The following is an 18,995-nucleotide window of genomic DNA, read 5'->3' on the forward strand; positions in this document are numbered from 1 at the left end:
TCAGGACTTCCAGCCTATCCACAGGTCCTTGGTGATGATGGTATGAATTTCCATCTATGTCTGCACATTGGCATTTTTGTGAGAAATTTAATTCTGGAGACCTGGCTGCTAGAATGAGAGAAAAACCATGAATGGCCATTCTTTCTCTCATTAAAACAGAGCCACCCCTCCCATCACAAGGAAGATAAGAAGAGGCTTCCAAGCTATAGAACAATTCATAATAAATATCCATAGAGCAGGGGGAGGGTGATGCTCAGAAAAATTGCACTACAGGGGTCCATGATTTTAGAGGTTGCAAACCACTGGTTTGGAGAGTGAGAAGACTAGTTAGTAAGGATAGGAAATTATCTGTCACATTGGATGAAGCCTGCTAGACTCAAAACCCTGCCCTCTAGCTGGAGAAAGGGGAACTCAGCCTCCTTTAGGGTAGAGGAGCAGCCTGGGGCCATCCTGCTGCTAGTGCCAGGTCTGGATAGATCACTCCTCATTCAAAGTTGGATTCCTAGCAATGGGCAGTGGAGTGGGGAGGAGGAAGGAGGGGAAGGAACGTAGAGAGAAGGGAAGGGGAATCCTATATGAGGCCTTTGAAGCAAATCTGCAGCGTTAAGAAGAAAATAATTCTCAAGATGCAGAAGACTGTTTGCTTATGAGGAACAAAAAGCAACATTTGAAGATTCTTGGGTATCCCTTATAGGGTGCAAGAAGGTGATCATCATAGAGAAGAGTGGGCAGACAGGAAATGAAAATGTATCTAGTTCACATAAGCCTAGTGTTCACAGAGAAGGACAACTGTTTTAGCAAAAAGAAAATCTACATCAGGGCGCTGAATTTTTTTTAATGCAGAATGTGAAGGACAAAGTTAAAGGTTCTCTCTGAAAGTAGAAGACAAGAACAAAGAGATGAGAGAAGAGGGTGAATAGGACAGAATTAGAAGCTGCAGAGTCAAGGCTAAATCCTAGCACTAGAGTTATTTTGGAGGAAGAAACCATAATAAATTAGATAAAAGCATAATCAAGGACATACATGAAGAAAACTTTTCCAGATTTGGCTGGCCAGAGGGGTGGTGAGGAGGTTAAGATTAGTCAGATCAAAAAGGTTCCTGTTTTCCAGCTAGAATAGGGGGAAATTTTTTTTTTCTGGAAAATTTACTGAATCATAGGGTTAAACATAAGGAGATCAACCCTGAATATTCATTGGAAGGACTGATGCTGAAGCAAAAGTTCCAATACTTTGGTTACCTGATGCAAAGAACTGATTCATTGGAAAAGACCCCAATGCTGGGAAAGATTGAAGGCAGGAGAAGGGGATGACAGGGGATGAGATAGTTAGGTAGCACCACCGACTCAATGGACATGAACTTGAGGAAAGTCCAGGAGATAGTGAAGGACAGGGAAGCCTGGTGTGCTGCAGTTGATGAGGTCCCAAAGAGTCAGATGCAACTTAGTGACTGAACAACAACAAGGTATGCAATCCGAGATGCACATAGGCAACACGGAACAGACTTCTCCTTAGGAACCCTGAATTCTAGGAGACATTGGGGCATTAGTGTCATTTACATGAGGGAACAAAAGGGTCATTCTTGGAGTTTTGTGGGCTTAGAAGTTTACAACCTACATTTTGCAGGGAGCTTGTATATTAGTTGACCCAGGGATAAATCGTAGTTAGGATCTTAACAATGGAACAGTATGAAAGAAAGACAGGAGGACAGGACTGAAGCCAGGTAAACATGAGATCCAGACTACATTTAAACATGACCATGTAGCCAAATTCTAATGTCAAAGAAAGAGTAGATTCTGGAAAGAGTAAATGTATGCAATAAAATAATTCAATAATAGTGAGAGGGTTGCTAACCCACAGATTAAAAAGATGAGAGAAGTCTAGAAAGGATTGATTAATACATGCTAAATTCATCATCTTAAGTAGAAGAGAATTTTAAAAGCCTTATCTCTCAATTTTAATAATTAGAGAAATATAGTTTAAATCATTTTTTAAAGCTAAAGGTAACCACAGGTAGAATTTTATAAGTCTAATGATGATAACAGTAGCGTCAGCCAGGTATTGTTTTGCTTCATCCAGACCACAGCTCCATGAGGCATGGGGACTATTGTTATCTTCATCCTGCACGGGAGGAAATTGAGGCACAGGGCAGTTACGGTTTTGCAATGTGGCTTGGGTCATGGAACCAGGGGTCTGCAGACCTGAGACCCCCCCAACCTCCTGTCAGAGTCTCGCTTTTTCCTACCCAGAGAAGGTGCATTTTCCACATTCCTGGATGAGAAACACAAACATCATCAAAGACAGAAAAATAAAGGAAGCAGGAAGGAAAAATTGAGAAACAGCATGAAAAAAGATGAGAGGAAACCAAACTTAAAATTTGTCACAATCAACAGAATTGAATTTAACTCCCCAATTAGAAGACAATGTCCCTTACTTAGATAAGATTTAATAGCAAAACTTAATGTTATGCTGTTTACAAAAGAGGTACCTTAAATAGAAAGGTCCAGATAAATAAATGAATGGCAAAGATGTATTAGGTGAGTACAAACCAAAGGGCAATTGAGTAGAAATCTTCATTTTAAACCAAATTGAATTCAAAGCCAAAATCATTAAATGGTCCAAAGGAAGCATTTAATCTGGATAAATGCATTATACACAGTAACACTGTGAACTTTTATGCAAAAATAAATAAGGAGATAGAGAATCTGAGTTTTTAATGTTTTAATTGACTGATAAATTTTGAACTTTGTAGCCTATAAACAAATAATACAATTTTAAAGCATCCATTGAACATTTACAAAAATTGATCAACTTCTTGGCCACACATCTCAAAACATCAGAAAAAAAAATTTCAGGCATATTCTCTAACTTCAAGGCCATAAAACTTCAACTAAAAGGAAACTTTGGGGCAGCGGGGTTTTGAAAGCAATCTCCTCAATTACAACTTGTTCAAAAGAGAATTATTCAAACTACCATTGAAGACTATTTTAAAAATTACAACTCTATAAATCAAAACTCGGGCTATGCCCAAAGTTGTGCTCAGATGAAAAATACCCTTAAAGTTTTACACTGAGAAAAAGAAGCATGAAAATAAATTGAATTCATTAGGAGAACAAAAAGGCTCAGGAGAACAAATTAGTTTTATAACAAAGACAGGAATTAATGAATTTAAAAACAGAATTAGTAAATCTCAAAGGTATCAATGTTTAGCAAGTCTAATCAAGAAAAAAAGAAAACACAAAACGAGAAAATTTAAAGCAGAATACCTACTGATTCTGAGGATAATTTAATAAACAAAAGAGAATAGCTTAACTTTTTTTTTAAAGCAAAGACCTTTGAGGAAGACTTTCTCCACCAGATATTATTAATAAAATGTATTATAAAACTAAGGTAATTAAGTCTCTCTGGCATTGCTGAAAAATCAATGACAGATCAATGAAACCTAAGGGAAACCTTCAAAATAAACCCTAGTATGTGAGAACTCAATATTTGAGGGAAAAAACCAATTAGGAAGCAATAGATTATTCCATACATGTTAATGGAAAGATTGGATACTTGGATGAAAAATCAAATTAGAATCCCACCTCTCACCAAAATAAATTCCAGGTGGATCAAAGAGTCAGATATAAAAAGAAACCATGAACAAACTCCAGAAAACAAAGTGAATATTTAATCAATCCTGAGATGGGAGAGAATTGTTAAGCATAAAATCTTAGAAGAAAAGAAATGTGAAGGAAAACACTGGAGTATCTGATTACATTATACATACAATTTTGGATTTCTATTCTTCAAAAAAATAAACTTATTTAAAAGGCAAATGTTATACTAGGAAAAATATTGGCAGCAAACATGACAAGAGGTAAATAACTCTATTATACAAAACAATCTTAGTTACCAATCAGAAAAACTCATCTTCTCAGTTAAAAAAAAAAAAGCTAAAAATAAAAACACAGCCACAAAGAAAGAAATACAAATAGCCAATAAAATGAAAAACACAGCCTCTCAAATCAAAGAATTGCAAATTAAAACTACAAGAGGAATTGCTTTTTCTTCTCTGGCACTGACAAAATTTTAAATAAACGTAATTCAATGCTGAAAAAAGTTGTTATTGTTGGTGGTAGAGTGGGTGGGTTGTTTCTCTCATACTGATGGCAAGAAGGAAGATTAGCACCACCTTTCTGGAAAACAATTTAACAGTATGTCAAGGGAGCCTTTACAAGTTCATAACTTTAACCCAGGAATTCTCCTTCTAGGAAGCTATTCTAATGAAATAATCAATTTATGTCAAGGTCCTTCAGATGCATTCTACAATAGTGGAGAATCAGAAACCAAGTAAGTGTTTAGGATTTAAGCTATTAAATAAATCATAGCACATCCATATGATGGGTAATTAGGCAACAATTTTTTTTTTTTAAACCCATCCTTTGAAGACTGTAATAAAGTAGGAAAAAGTCATGACGTAATATTTTTTGAAAGGATCATACAAAAGTATTATATAGGATGTTGCCAATTAAAAATAGATATCTAACACGCATAGAAAATGCTTGGAAAATGCATATATTGTTTTCTGTGGGATGTTACATGTGATTTTTTGGGTTACAGTTTACTTGCAATGAGAATGCATGACGGTGTGTATGTGTGTGTTTTAATGTAAAAAGGGATCATTTTGTTTTTTCTCCCTCCACAAAGTCCCTCTTCTCATCTTCCACAGAAGCTCACATGTTGTATCAACAGGGCTTGAAAGTAAAGTTGAATGGCTCACTCAGTTTTTACACGTAATTTTCTCAGAGAAGCACAATAAAAGTTCCTTCCTAAAGGGTTCCTCTTCAGATCTAGCAGGCACTGGCCTCAGTGGACAAGGTAACAGGACGACGTAAGCCTAGGCTGGGGTCCTCCCTCCCCCAGGCAGGGGTGACACTTACAGCCCCTCTGTGGCCGCGGGGTGACCACGAGAGGACCTAGAACCAGTGTCCAAGCAGGTGGAGGTCTGCAGGTTGGGTGTGATCCCAGGCCACGCTGGCATTAGCTCTTCAGGACCGGGTCTGGGTGGGTCAGGCTCTGGGGGCCCAGCGATGACGCGGGAGCGCCCCATCCAGTCGAGAGAAACCGCCAGCCTGCAGGTGCTTCCTGCAAGGTCGAGGCCTTTGGAGCAGGCTGGTGCACGGGGCGCGGTAGGGGGGGGGGGGGGGGGCTGGCGGTGGGGGGAGGGGGGAGGCTGGCGGTGGGCGGGGTTTCAGGGCAGGGGCGGGCTTCGGGGAGGAGTCAGTCGGCTGCTCCGGGCACTGCCAGAGTTCAGGTTCAACCCTGCTGTGGCGCCCGCGCCCAGAGACACAAGAATAAACTTGAGGACTGGTCCTCTGTCCCAGCGTTGCCTCTCATTCCTGCTTCTTGCAGAATCCCATTCTTATTTCCTGTGCATGTTTTGCATTTCCCCCCATCCTTACTCGCTCACAGACCACTTGCTCTTTCTCTGTTATTTCTGATTCAAAACTTCTTTCCTCTTTCTTATTGGCAGTGTTTTTGTGCTCTTTGACAATTTGGCATGGCAATTGTTAATTTGTGACTGGTTTATTTGTACTTTTATTTACATTAAATAACATTCACAAATTATAAGTAATGAATGACACATCTTAGCGGAATCAAGAAATGAGGAAAATCCCCCCAAAAATTAGCATTCTGAAGCACTAAGTTTGGGACATTGTGTGTGCAAAGTGAACTCTGTTGTACAGAGAAATCATTCTATTTTAACAGTCAAGCCCATCTCCAAATTCCTCCTGCCTCTGTTACACTAAACACTAGGTTTCCCTAAACGCTCTCACTGGGAGGTGCTGTGGTCAGTCGCTTCTGTTGTGTCGAATCTTTGTGATCCAATGGGCTGTAGCCCACCAGACTCCTCTGTCCATGGGCTTCTCCAGGCAAGAATACTGGAGTGGGTTGCCATGCCCTCCTCCAAGGGATCTTCCCCACCCAGGGATCGAACCAGTATCTTCTTCATCTCCTACACAGCAGGTGGATTCTTTACTGCTGAGCCACTGGGGAAGCCTGGTGCTGAGAGGTGGCCAGTGCCTTTTTGCCTCCAGGATTTTTGCCTTAGGGTGAATCCAGATAAGGACAGGGCTCTTTCTCCAGCTGAAAAGAATCATTCAAACTTTCTCAACCAGGATCTGAGAATCAAGCCCTACAGAAAAGAGCTGGAATGACCATCTTTCTGATACCACCCAGAATGGTACACAGTTAGTACCATCCTTGATGTATAAGAGGGCAGTTGCTTGTTTTTTATCATAGATGCCTAAGGGGACCCAGGCTTCTCTTCCTAGGACCAAATGAAAAAAGGCTGCACCACTAGGAGGAGACAATGCCAAAAATCTTACAAGGGTGGGAATCCTTGGAGGGAGCCAAGGTGAGGAAAAGGGAGGGGTTCCTGTAAGCTGCGTCAGCCACATCTATTTGTGGGCTGACATTTGTCAAGACAGGAAATCTACATTCTGTCAACTTTTCCATTTTTCAACTTTGGGGTGGTTTTGTTTGCCCCTGGCGATCCCATGGTGCCCTGCATCTCAGTGCAGGCCCCCACCAGCAAGGGATGGGACCTCATCGCACAGACCTTCTCCATGTGTTCAGTGGCCTGGCACACGTCATGTGCACTCCTTGCCACTCTGTGCTCTCCACCCCCCTCCACCGTGGGCATGGCTGATGCCGCCCAGGCTAGTGTGAAACCCTGCATTCCTGCTCTCATAGCATAGCTGCTGGGGGATTTTTCTTCATGAGATGTTCTCCTTCCACTTAATAGAGTCTCCTCCATCCCCTGAGACTTGGCTCCAGCCTCCCAGAGGTTGAGCTGGAAGGGAATATGGGTGAGATATGCTACACTCCAAGTGGCACCTCATTGAGCATCCCCAGCCCCACTCCACCTCCCACCCCACCTGGATGCCTACTTTCTAGCTCTGCACGCTGCCCAAGAGTTTCCCTGGCAACCACCGTCCCCTGGTGGCTTGGGAATAGTGGCCCTGGGAACCCACCAACCCTATCACACCTGGTTCTTTTGTTTTCCCAAGAAGTTCATGGGATCTGCCTGCCAATGAAGCCCCCAGACAGGCACGGACATGCTGAGAAGGGCCAGATGGGCTCACCACCCCCACAATAGAGGGGGCACAGAGTCTAGTGAGTAAAACTCCCTTTGGAAATGTTAAACATGTTTCAGCTGAGCCAATACATGCAATGACACAGTGGTGACAGTGCTCAGAGGCTGCTTACAGCCTGAACTCAGGGTTAAAAGACAGTTTGGCTTCTGGTTCCACCATCAACCTTGGACATTGTACATATACTTAATCTCTCTAGAGTCACGCTGCCTCTACTGACCATGTTCTGGGACAGGGAACTCACCACTCTAAAAGACCATTCATTCAACAAGCTCATGGTTGCCAGGGCAGGGGGAAGGATGAGGGGGAAGAGATAGTTAGGGAGCTTGGAATGGACATGCGCACACTGCTGTTTTTACAGTGGGTAAATAACAAGGTCCTACTGTCTTGCAGGGAACTCTGCTCAATGTTATGTAGCAGCCTGGATGAAAGGGGAGTTTGGAGGAGAATGGATACATGTATATGTATGGCTGAGTCTCTTTACTGTCCACCTGAAACTATCACAACATTGTTAATTGACTATATTCCAATATAAAATAAAAAGTTAAATAACTATTCAATTCAATCTGCAGACAACTCTGACTTAGACCTATCTTCCTAATCTTTGTTCAAATTAAATTCCTTGCAGTTTCTGACTTGGGTCCTAACACTGTCTTCTGTAGCCACACAAAAATTCAAGCAAGATAGGCTGGTGGTTAAACCACTGCCTTTCAGGCAGATACAGGCTTGGGGTCTTGCTCCACCTCTTAAGCAGCATGACCTTGAGCAAGCTAGCCTCAGGACATCCAGGAAATGGGATAATTCACAAAAAGCCCTTAGCACAGAGCAAAGTATTTAGCACGTGCTGAGTACCCAGTGAAGCAGGCTTGTCTTCCCTCTTCCACTGTGCATGTGCGTGTTCAGTTGCTTCAGTCACGTCTGACTCTATGTGACCTCATGGACTGTAGCCCACCAGGATCCTCTGTCCCTAACATTCTCTAGGCAAGAATACTGGAGTGGGTTGCCTATGCCCTCCTCCAGGGGCTCTTCCCCACCCAGGGATCGAACCTGAGCCTCCTTTCTCTCTCGCATTGCAGGCAGATTCTTTACCACTGAGCCACTGGGGAAGCCCCTTAAATATTTGAGAATTCAGGTTTCATCTTCTTCAATCTAAAGGTCTCTGATCCTTCAACAAGTCCTCACAGGACTCTGTCCTGATCAGACTCCACTCTCTTGCTCACCCTCCTCCTTGTTCATCAATGTCTCCACCAGTTGGAGGTCCCAGACTGAACACAGTGCCCCAAGGATTAGGCAACCTCTCATTTTCTCACCATTATTCTTTAATGCAGCTTGAGAGTGGCCCATAGCAAGGGCAAGCATCTCCCAGAACAAGCAAAATGACCTGGAATTAGGGAGCGAGAGGCAGAGCACATCTCCATTTAGGTGTAGCACTTTGGACAATCCTATCCTATAGCCCCTTCCAAGGAGTAAGCATCTTTTAATTTCATGGCTGTAGTCACCATCTGCAGTGATTTTGGAGCCCAAAAAAATAAAGTCTGACATGGCCACCTCATGCGAAGAGTTGACTCATTGGAAAAGACCCTGATGCTGGGAGGGATTGGGGGCAGGAGGAGAAGGGGACGACAGAGGATGAGATGGCTGGATGGCATCACTGACTCGATGGGCATGAGTTTGAGTAAATTCTGGGAGTTTGTGATGGACAGGGAGGCCTGGCGTGCCGCGATTCATGGAGTCGCAAAGAGTCGGACACGATTGATCGACTGAACTGAACTGAACATCCTATAGCCCCATACCCTGTTTTGTTAATATTCCCTGAGTTCAACTGCACAGGCCCTGCCTAATCTGTGCCTTGTGACCACTTGGCCCGCCACCTGACTGAGCCACAGCTGAGTTCAGGTCCGGGGGTGTTAAGCCAACTGGAGAACCAGGTAGGGCTCTTAAGTGTCAAGAGGCTCATGTCCTGTTTCCAGGACATGACTCATTTCTTACCGTTCTTCGTTCGGATCTCAGCTGAAACCTGAGGTCTCCGGAGAGACCTTCCGAGCAGGTCCCACCTGAGTAGGTTTCCTCGCCAACCCCATTACTTAAAAAAAAATCATTGCAACCTTGTTTCTTTTAATACCTTCAACAGTAAGTGCCATAGATTTGTAAGTATACGCTTGGTCTGGAGTTGTTACTGGTCTCCACGGACATCCCTAGCAAGGTGCTGGGGATCTGGTCTGGGAGCCCATTTCTCTGCCTTAGTTTTCCTGCTGATACAAGCAGTGGTTTATCAGACCCGTGCAGATCTTTAAACAGGGAATGCCCAAATGTTGAGCTCACTCCCTCCACCCTCTGCTCTCTGGACCATTTCATACTGGTCTTCCCCACTCCCTTCTTTCCTCCATCAGATCTGCTTCCTAAATGACATTCTCCACCCCAGAGAATGCATCCACTTTCTCAAGAATGCATCCTCACCTCCTAAGTCTAAACATTGAGCCAAGTCTGTCCCCTGAGCTGTAATGTTCAATTATGCATCACTTGCTGAGTAACAATAACGTTAATGGTTACCGAGCCCTACAGTTCACCAGGCATTGTGTTAGCCATTAAATATACCTTAGAGAGTAAAACACACATATAAGCCTACATGGGATTTATAGTCTACCAGGGAAGACCGTATAGAACAATAACAACTCAAGACACATATATGTACTTTCAAATCTATGGTACATACTGTTGAAGGTGTTAAGATAAACAAGGTTGCAATGATTTTTAAGTAATGGGGTTGGAGAGGAATCCTACTCAGGTGGGACCTGCTTGGAAGGTCTCTCCACAGAGAAGTTATATTTCAGCTTAGATCTAGAGGATAGGAAGGAACAAGTCATTTATAGACCAAGGGAGTGAGCTTCCCAAGAAGAGGGAACAGTGTGTGCAAAGGTCCTGAGCTGGCAAAGAGCATGGTTGTGGAGTGGCTGGAAGGAGAGTGATATGGATGGGCCTGTGACTGTGCAAGTCCTGAGCTGCAGAGGGGACTCCAGGGGCCGTGTTAAGGGGTCAAAGGCAAGCGCAGTGGGAGGCCTCTGAACGTTTTAAGTCAGAGAGTAATACAACCTCATTCATTCTAAGACTATCACTCTGCACCTTGAGGAGAATAAATTGGAAATGGGCAAGAAAACTTGCCCAGGAGGAAGAGTTAGAAGGCCATTGCACAGACCAGGCAAAAGAAAATGGTGACTTAGAAGGGTGGTGGCGGCAGAGTCGAGTGCTTGAATACCTCCTGTGTACCTGGCCAAGACTGAATGTCCCATGTATTAAGCCTCTGTTCAAAGTCATCATTGTTGTTGCTGTTTAGTCACTAAGTTGTGTCTGACTCTTTGCAACCCCCTACTGCAGCACGCAGGCTTCCACTATCTTCCAGAGTTTGCTCAAACTCATGTCCATTGAATCAGTAATGCCATCCAACCATCTTGTCCTCTGTCACCCCCTTCTCCTCCTGCCTTCAATCTTTCCTAGTATCAGGGTCTTTTCCAATGAGTCGGTTCTTCACATCAGGTGGCCAAAGTATTGGAGCTTCAGCGTCAGCAACAGTCCTTCCAGACTCATCATGCTGCCCCTCATTTCTCTCTGCTTTTCTGTTTCTATCTTCTTTTTCTCAAGAACTTTTCCAGTTAGTATTAGCTTTTGGCTGCAAATCACAGGGAACCCAAACAAATAGCAGCTTGAACAAAATAGAAGTTTCTTTCTTATGCAAAAGAAGACTGGGAAAGTGTCAGTAAGAAGCAGGTGTGATGCTTCATGGCATTAGCAACCCAGGCTTCTTCTGCCTTGTCCTGCCAGCCTTGGTATATGGCTTCTTCCTTGTAGTTCAAGAAGGCTGCCAGAGTTCTGGCTAGTCCATCTATGTTCTAGCCAGCAGAAGGGAGGAAGGGACAAAATAATGTGTGCTTTTTTTCTCTAAAGACATTTCTTAAAAGTAACACATGTCATTTCCATTCACATTCACTGGTCATTCACATGACTGGGAAAATGTAGTCTTTATTGTTGGCAGCCATTACTCATTCCTGGACTCTTTTACCAGTGAAGAAGGGGAGAAGGACTATTGGGGCAAAACTATCTCACAGGCTCAAAACTGTTCACAATCTTTGTGCCTATGCCCACCCCCATTCAGCCCTTATTCAGACCTTAAGCCCTATGGTTCTTACACTGTAATGTCTCCCAGACTCAGCTCTTCCTGCTGCCTCCCTGACACAGATCCCAGTCATCTTATACTGAACTGTAGAAGTAGCTTCTCTGACCTCAAATTATACTATCACTAGATACATTCTTTCACCCCAAAAGTCCTGCAGTTTCTCCCTTTAGAAGGTTATGTCATATTCCTTGTTTTACTGTTCAAGGTCTTCTATAGTTAACCCACAATAGAACCCATTTGGTTCAATTTCAGTAACAGTAGCAATGATCGTAATGCGTGGGTGCTAAATTCGCTTCAGTTGTATCTGACTCTTTGCAACCCTGTGGACCTAACCCTCCAGGCTCCTCTGTCCATGGGATTCTCTAGGTAAGAATACTGGAGTGGGTTGCCATTTCCTTCTCTAGGGGATCTTCCCAACCTAGGGATATAACCTGGGTCTCTTAGGTCTCCTGCATTGGCAGGTGGTTTTTCTACCACTAGCGCCCAGGAAGCCAATGGTTATAACACCACCTCATATTTCTAAATGTAAGCTTTCATTGCCTACAAAATTGAAAGCAGTGACACCTGAAGTCAGAAAACCCTGGCTCACAGCCTAATACAGGGCACCAGCTGTGTGACCTTGAGCAAGCTACTTGTGTGTGTGTGTGTGTGTGTGTGCTCAATCATGTCTAACTCTTTGATACCCCATGGACTTTAGCCCACCAGGCTCCTCTGTCCATGGAATTTTCCAAGCAAGAATACTGGAGTGGGTTGCCTTTTCCTACTCCAGGGGATCTACACAACCCAGGGTTCAAACTCATGTCTCTTGCGTCTCCTGCATTGGCAGGCGAATTCTTTACCACTAGCACCACCTGGGAAGCCGGGCAAGTCATTTACCCTCTATTAAATAAGACAAGTGCCTATGAGTGTAGATGGTTCTTGGGGAACACTGGATCTTTTCCTTTCCTGAGCCTTGTTCTTCTGATCTGTAGGTTGGAGATATAAGTCTGTCTCACCTACTTCCTGTGTAAGTGTGAAATTCAAATAAGAGAAGGCACAAAAAGCTGGGGAACACATAAAATCCAGGACTCTTGCTCTTCTGCTTCTCCAACGACCCAGAGAAGTAAGCAGGCAGAATAGAGTCCAGAGATCCTGTTTAGTGGATTAGAACATGGTGACTCAATGAGGCTCGGTGATTCATCCTGTCCCCAACTCATAGGGCAGAAGTGACCTGGGACCCCGGGATCCTGACTGCCTGCTGTCAGGTTCTTGGGTTATTTGTTGAATTAGGGAGTTGTCTTCTGTGATTGTGTTGGGGCCAAAGGAGAAAAAGCAAAATGTGCAAAGTGAATTAACTTTTATTTTCAGTTGGGACTCTGAAGTTAACTTATCATTTGTTTAAGGGCATGCTATCTGCTACCTAGATGGAAATTATGATTGGTGCTGTAGAAAAACAAACAGCAACTTTTAGTGGGAAGCCACTTCCTGTTAGCAGGTACAGGTGGAAATGGCCCATCATCTTTGAATGCCGTGATGTCAGTTTTTAGGGGGTGGTGAAGGCGGGGTTGGAGACTGGCTAGACGTTTTCTGAAAAAGTACATGTCAAAATTAATAAAGTAAACAGCTGTATTGTCAAACTTACAGAGTTGAGTAAATGTGAATACAGTTAACTGGGTAGTAGCTTTGTAATTACTTTGTCAAGTTTAACATATGAAATTGCTCCCACTTAGTTACCAGCATTCTTAATTTGTTTTGTTCTTGTTTATAATTTAAACTGTGGATTTTATTTAGGGCGTAAATGTGTCTTGAGGCTTTTCATTATTGCAGAAATTAGACTATATCCTCCTGAGTTTGCCAGACTGTTGCTGCGGCCAAATTAGGCAAAGCCGGAGGGCTGGTGAGACTGAGCCAGGGTCTCGGAAGTCTAGTTAAGGATGACCTCAAGCCTGAGGAAGGAGGAGAGCCATCATTTGTTGAGTCCTGGATTCTTGCATTCGTCATCCCATTTAACCATCCCAAGAATCTTTTATGGTGTTGTCTCCATTGCACTGATAGAAAAACGGAATCCAAGGGAACCCACCACCATTGTGTGAGGGTGCTTATTAATTGCCTCTCACCCAGCAGATGGTAAGTATTTAAGAGAGTGTTTTCTGGAATGCCCAGCACTTGTAGGAGGTTAGGCTTTATTATTATTTGTTTTTTTGGCCGTGCCATACAGAATATGAGATCTTAGTTCCAGTGATTGAATCCACACCCCCTGCAGTGGGAGTGCAGTGTCTTACTGCTGGACTGCCAGGGAAGTCCTGGTTAGGTATTATTATTATTATTTTTTTTTTTGGTAGACATTATTTTTTAATAAGTCAGGGACACTATCCTCTTCTTCATGGCTTTTCATTCTATGCACTTTCTCCTTGTGTCCTGCACTCTCTGAGGTAGGTGGGGCAGGAGTAATTTTTCCATCTCAGAAGCGAAGGAATGGAGGCTTTGAGAGGTATGTGAGGCAGAATCTCACTGCTGGCCCAGGGATCCTGCCTGGAGAGGGAGGGTCCTCTGCCTGGAGCACTCCCGTGCTGATGGCCCAGCATCTCCTCTGAGGTCCCTTTGGCAGCCGGGGAGCCATCCAGCCTGAGCATCCCCTGGGCTTGTCTCTCCCTGATCCACTCAGTGTTTGAGATTTCTGAGCCCAAGGTCACTTAAGCTAACAAGCGCATGACCTTGTATTTGGGTGAGGGGGTGATGATGATGCCTGTGGAGATCTTCCTTTTAGGAAATAATCATATTTCCTGGAAAGTCTGCAGAAAATCATGCCATTGCTTGAGGGTATTTCATAAAATCATTCATCAAAGTAGAAGCTAATAGATAAGTGTTTGCCTAAGGAATCATCATCATTATCATTAGCATCATCCTCCTTATCAACAACCTCAGCTCTAATCATGACAGATTTTACCAAAAATAAAATAAAGGAGTCCTTTTGAGGACCTGACCCGCGGAGGGCTCTCCTCCATGGCGCCTTCTCTGTCTGTCTCCCTCATTTCAGTGAGTCAGTTTTTCCTCCCCATCTGTTTGCTGTTTGGCACTTTATACAACTGTCTGGGCTCTTTCATTTTGCTTCTGCGGTTGCTCAGCTCCAACGTGTTCCCTCCTGACGCTTCCCCTTTGTTCTGGCAGGCTCCTCTCATCTGCCGGTTTCCAGCCCTATGAAGTGTCAGAGGTGGGTTGTAGTTTTCAGGCAGCATTTTGTTGCCTGGCAACATGTAACAAGCATCTTCTGTGATGGCTGCATCCTGTAAAATAGAGCCAGGGCTGGGCCGCTGGGATGGAGCAGGCTCGGGGGGCCTCTCCAGGGTGGTTGGGGAAGAAGAGGGGGGAGAAAGACAGACAGGCAGGCCCAGGTGACTCGGAGTGTAACCGTTCTGACTCTTCTATAACAGCGGGGGTGCCAACTCACCCTCTCCTGTTCTGTCTCAGGAATCACAGGTGTTCAGTGGTCAGAAGTCCTGGGTAGGAGCCATCAGAGGTTCTGTTTGATTTGGTGGCCACCTGCTATGGCTGACCGAGGGGTGGCCAGCTGGATCTGGGTGGAGGTTGCTGGATGGTTTCCACTTGAGCCAAGCCCTTAGTTCATCTTGTTCCCCATGGGTTGTAAAAGGACTCCCTCCTGTCTGTGAAGATAACTGGCTTCTATATCTGCAGTCAGCCCAGCCACATGCTCCCCAGAGACTGGGTGGAGGTTGAGTGGGGGTAGAGTGTCATCAGAGAAACACCTACCTTAGAACTGGAAAAATCCTCACATTTTGCATGAAGAAATCGAGGTCCAGAGAAGGGAAGCAACTTGTCTGGATCACACAAGTTGGAGAGCATCCAAACTCCCTGTTGAGTGACTCTCTCCTGGGGCTGACTGTCGGGTGAATGACAGGCTGAATGATGAGTACCTTGTGGAGGAGGAAGAGGCAGCACAGTGAGGAGAAGCCTAGTGTACTTGGGCCCAGCACACTCCCCTCCAGCCTCCATTTTCTTACCTGGAAAGAACGAGGTTTGTGGGACTAGAGGCAGCCCCAAGTCTCAGTGACTCCCAGAGACAAAGCCTACCCAACAGGCAAAACACCTCCTGCCCAGGTGTTTGGTGGTACGTCCATGGTTGTTTTCTCCCTTCCTTAGAAAGGCCCAGAGGTTGGGAGCCCTGGGCCTCTGGTTAATGCTCCCTAGAAGAATCCCATTCTGCCAGCAAAACCCCTCAGCACAGCCACGTTGTGTTCCTGAGGATACTTGTCACCATCAGGCCCATTTAGGAAATCTGTGTGTTTCTAAAATGGCCTCATAGGGCATCAGAGATGCGAGCTGCAGCTGCCCACTCCTCTACCTGGCCAGCTCTCCAACCTGTGTTGGGGGTTGCAGAGCCCCCTGCTGTCTCAGAGGAGCAGATGGAGCTCCCAAGGGTGCTGCTGATAGCACATGGGATTTTATACCACCCTCTCCAGGTCCTGCAAGTGAGAAGAAACTCCAGATGGGTCATCTCTCTTCTGCCTTGCTCCTTCTCTTTCCCCAGCAAGAATCTCTCAGTTCAGGAGGCAGAAAAAAAGAATTTGGGATGCTCTGGGCTCTTCTTCTCCAGCTGGATCCCTTCATTCTGTTCCTGGAGCCACAGAGATGAGCAAGGAGGCCCCAGCACAGGAGCCTTTCCTTCCAGCTGCTGCTCTTGTAGACCTTGGGGGCATGCCAGCTCTGAAGATTTAGAAGTTCCTCTAGCAAGAAAGTGCCCCTTGGGGCATGGGCTGGGGTGTGCGGGTGCTGACTGTCTCCATTCCCTTTTCCACATAAGTCCTGAGTTTCAGAACTAGACTTCTTTCTGATGTGTTCTAGGATCTTCCGGTTAATCATATGAGCCAAGGTCTGGGTGCTTTGGCTGAGGCACTGGCAGGCCTGGACCAGCCCCTGAGAGCCTGTCACTCATCGCGTGGTCAAAGCCCGCCCCCGGAAGTCCAAGGATGTGTGCCATCTGGGCGCCTAAGCTTGCGGAACGAGATTAGAGGTTAGAGGCCGCTCCCTCCACAGGCAGGCCCCAAAGCCCCACAGCCAGGCTCCCCACATGGGTTTGGTCGCCTCTGCAGAGTTAGAATTCTTCCCACTCACCTCCTTGGCATCCCCTCTTCTCCGTGGCAGGGGAAGCTGCCCAAACGGAGCCCCCACGTCCTGCCCTGGAATCCCCACTGCTCTGGGAAACAGTAACAAGAAAACGCCCTCCCAGGGTATTTCTTCCATCCGGCTTCTCTTTGTTCTTGGTCACAGAGCAGCCCCCACCTCCCTCCCACTCTAAGGCTGCCCAGGTGAGACGGCAGCTCTGGGCCCTCCTCAACATTGCGTCGCCTGGGGAGCTGCCTGCCTTGAATTCTCTTGGAAGGCAGAACCGAGAAGGGAAAGACACCCTTCTTCCCTTTGAGGCGCTAGCTGGGACCACGGCCTACGCGGCACTGCACTCCAGGAGGCGCCACTCACATTGACTGCGGTGTGAAAGGCGCTCCACGCAGCTGCACAGCGCACAGCCTACGCTGCTGTAACAGGGCAGCTCTCCTGGCTCTGCCAATTGAGCCTCGTGAAGTTGGCTCATTGTAATATAGATCCAGGATCAGACACCCAAGAAAGGGCGCATCCCCAGCAATCTCTCCTATCGACCTTACTGGGCCTTCACTTCAGAGGCATGTGAGTGCTCAGCTGCTTCTGTGTCCTAAGCATCCTAGACTCTTCCATGCTAAGAGTAGTGTCCGACTCCGTGAGCCCCTATGGAGTGTAGCCCACCAGACTCCCCTGTTCATGGGATTCTCCAGGCAAGAATATGGAGTGGGTTGCCATGCCCTCCTCCAGGGGATCTGCCCAACCCAGGGATTGAACCTGCGTCTCGCAGGCGAGTTCTTTACCACTTAGCGCCACCTATAGGTGTAATAGTGTCAAAGATGGGGCTGAGGAATCAGCCAGACCCAAGCTCACACGTAGATGGTTTTATTTTGTGCAAGTTCCCTCATCTGGCTGAGCCTGAGTTTCCAACTCAGGAAAACAGGAAAAGACAATTGCAAACCTTGTTATTGTGAGGATTAAGTGAGATGATACACAGAAAGGTTTGGCCCACGTGGTACCTGGCTGTCATTTGACAAATGATGATGACTGTTACTTTTTAAAATAGGATTATATATCCAGTCCTACCCACTTCATAGAGTTAGCCCCAGAAATAAAAGGAGATGAGAAATAGATCATCACTAAGGTCTTTGATGAAATATCTTGCAAGAATCCCAGCCACTGTTATTCTTGTCTCCACATATAAAACACTAACAGCCATGAAGCCTCTTTGCTTCCAAATGACACTCTGTGATTGATGTTGGGAAAAGGTTCAACTAGGAGAGAAAAAACTCCCAGGTGGAAAACCATGGCCGAGGAGGGAGGAATTGAATGAAAACCAAAGACAGCAGCTATGAGAGACCAGAGGCTCACGGAGGGGAGATGAGATGAGATCAGGTTTAAGCATCACCTCCCCTGGACCGCTGTTTACTCACTGCCTCCTTCCGCCGATTCTCAGAGCTTCCTCCTAGTGCCTGACCACTGGGGCTGGCTCGGGACCGTGGAAAAGGGCAAGTCCCAGGAGCAAGCACACAATTAGATCCTGCAGTGGGAGGGACAGAGAGGACCATGGGGCTCAGGGTGCTCTGCAGCAGGGGCTCGATCCCGGAAGACTTTCTGGAGGAGGTGATTTTCTGGGCCTGAGGGTACTCCAGCCAGAGGGACCAGCACAAGCAGAGCTTAGAGTTGTGGGAGCATAGGGTAGGAAGTAAATAGTTGCTTGCCAGGGCGTCAGTGAGAGGTTGTGGCTGTACTCAAGGTTAGAGTGGTGGGCAGGGGCCAGGCCAGTCTAAGGAGTTTGGATTTAATCCTCTATCATAGACAACAGTAACCAACTTTATTTATTTACTTTTTTCTTTTATTCCAATAATGCAGGAACAATGGTTTTGAGATACCTGACTTCTGCTGTGGGTGTGCCATGGGTTATAAATCATTTCTGCCAGCCTAGCTGGAGTCCCAGCCCTTCCTTTCTGTTGGAGAAAGCAAATCAGAGTATAAGACAGCAAGAGTGATGTTATCATAGCGACAACCTTGAAACTACCTTGTAAATCCTTCTCAAATGTCAACTCTTCAACTGCTATTAGTCCTGGAGAGGTTGTTGGTGTGTCAAAGTGTATCTCCACACTGGGAATGCCCAAGGTATTCTCCACACTGAGGCTGAAGAATAGCCCACCACCCCCCATTCTAGACTAGTGGGGAGCCCCTGGTGGGTTTTGGGTGGAGGAGAGTCCTTTGTTTTGGAAAGACTTCCCTGGCTCCAATGTGTGAGGGGAGCACAGGATGACTGTGAGTCAAGGAGACTAGTTGGGAGATTGCTGCCATGATGGACATGGGACAGGATGCCACCTCTGTAGCAGCGGTGGAGGTGGGGGCAGGGATGGGAGTGAGGAACAGATTTGAAAGATCTAGAGGAGGTACTTCCCTGGTGGTCCAGTGGTTAAGACTCTGTGTTCCCAAGAGCAGGGAGCATGGGCTGGTTGGGGAACTAAGATTCTGCATACTGCATGTTGTGGTCAAAAAGGAGAAAAAACTAAAGGAGCCCAAATGGACACTCCAACTCACTGAATGGGGCGTGATGGTGGAAGAACTCTGCAAACACTCCAGCG

The 18,995-nt window shown here is 45.7% G+C and overlaps 1 protein-coding gene across 3 annotated transcripts in view; it reads left to right on the top strand.

Moving 5' to 3' along the window:
* The window catches only part of KCNN3 (potassium calcium-activated channel subfamily N member 3), a 163,762-nt gene that overhangs the window by 104,644 nt on the left and 40,123 nt on the right, over positions 1–18,995 (top strand). Inside the window, exon 1 of one of the 3 annotated variants that reach the window (XM_065903319.1) lies at positions 13,301–13,410. The exons of the other annotated variants lie outside the window; for them this stretch is intronic. The gene's annotated coding sequence lies outside the window, so the exon portion shown is untranslated. Of the gene's footprint in view, positions 1–13,300; positions 13,411–18,995 lie in introns of those variants that run through there. 3 annotated transcript variants of the gene reach the window in all.

This window comes from Muntiacus reevesi, chromosome 1, assembly GCF_963930625.1.
Source record: "Muntiacus reevesi chromosome 1, mMunRee1.1, whole genome shotgun sequence".
In the NCBI taxonomy this organism is placed as follows: Eukaryota; Metazoa; Chordata; class Mammalia; order Artiodactyla; family Cervidae; genus Muntiacus; species Muntiacus reevesi.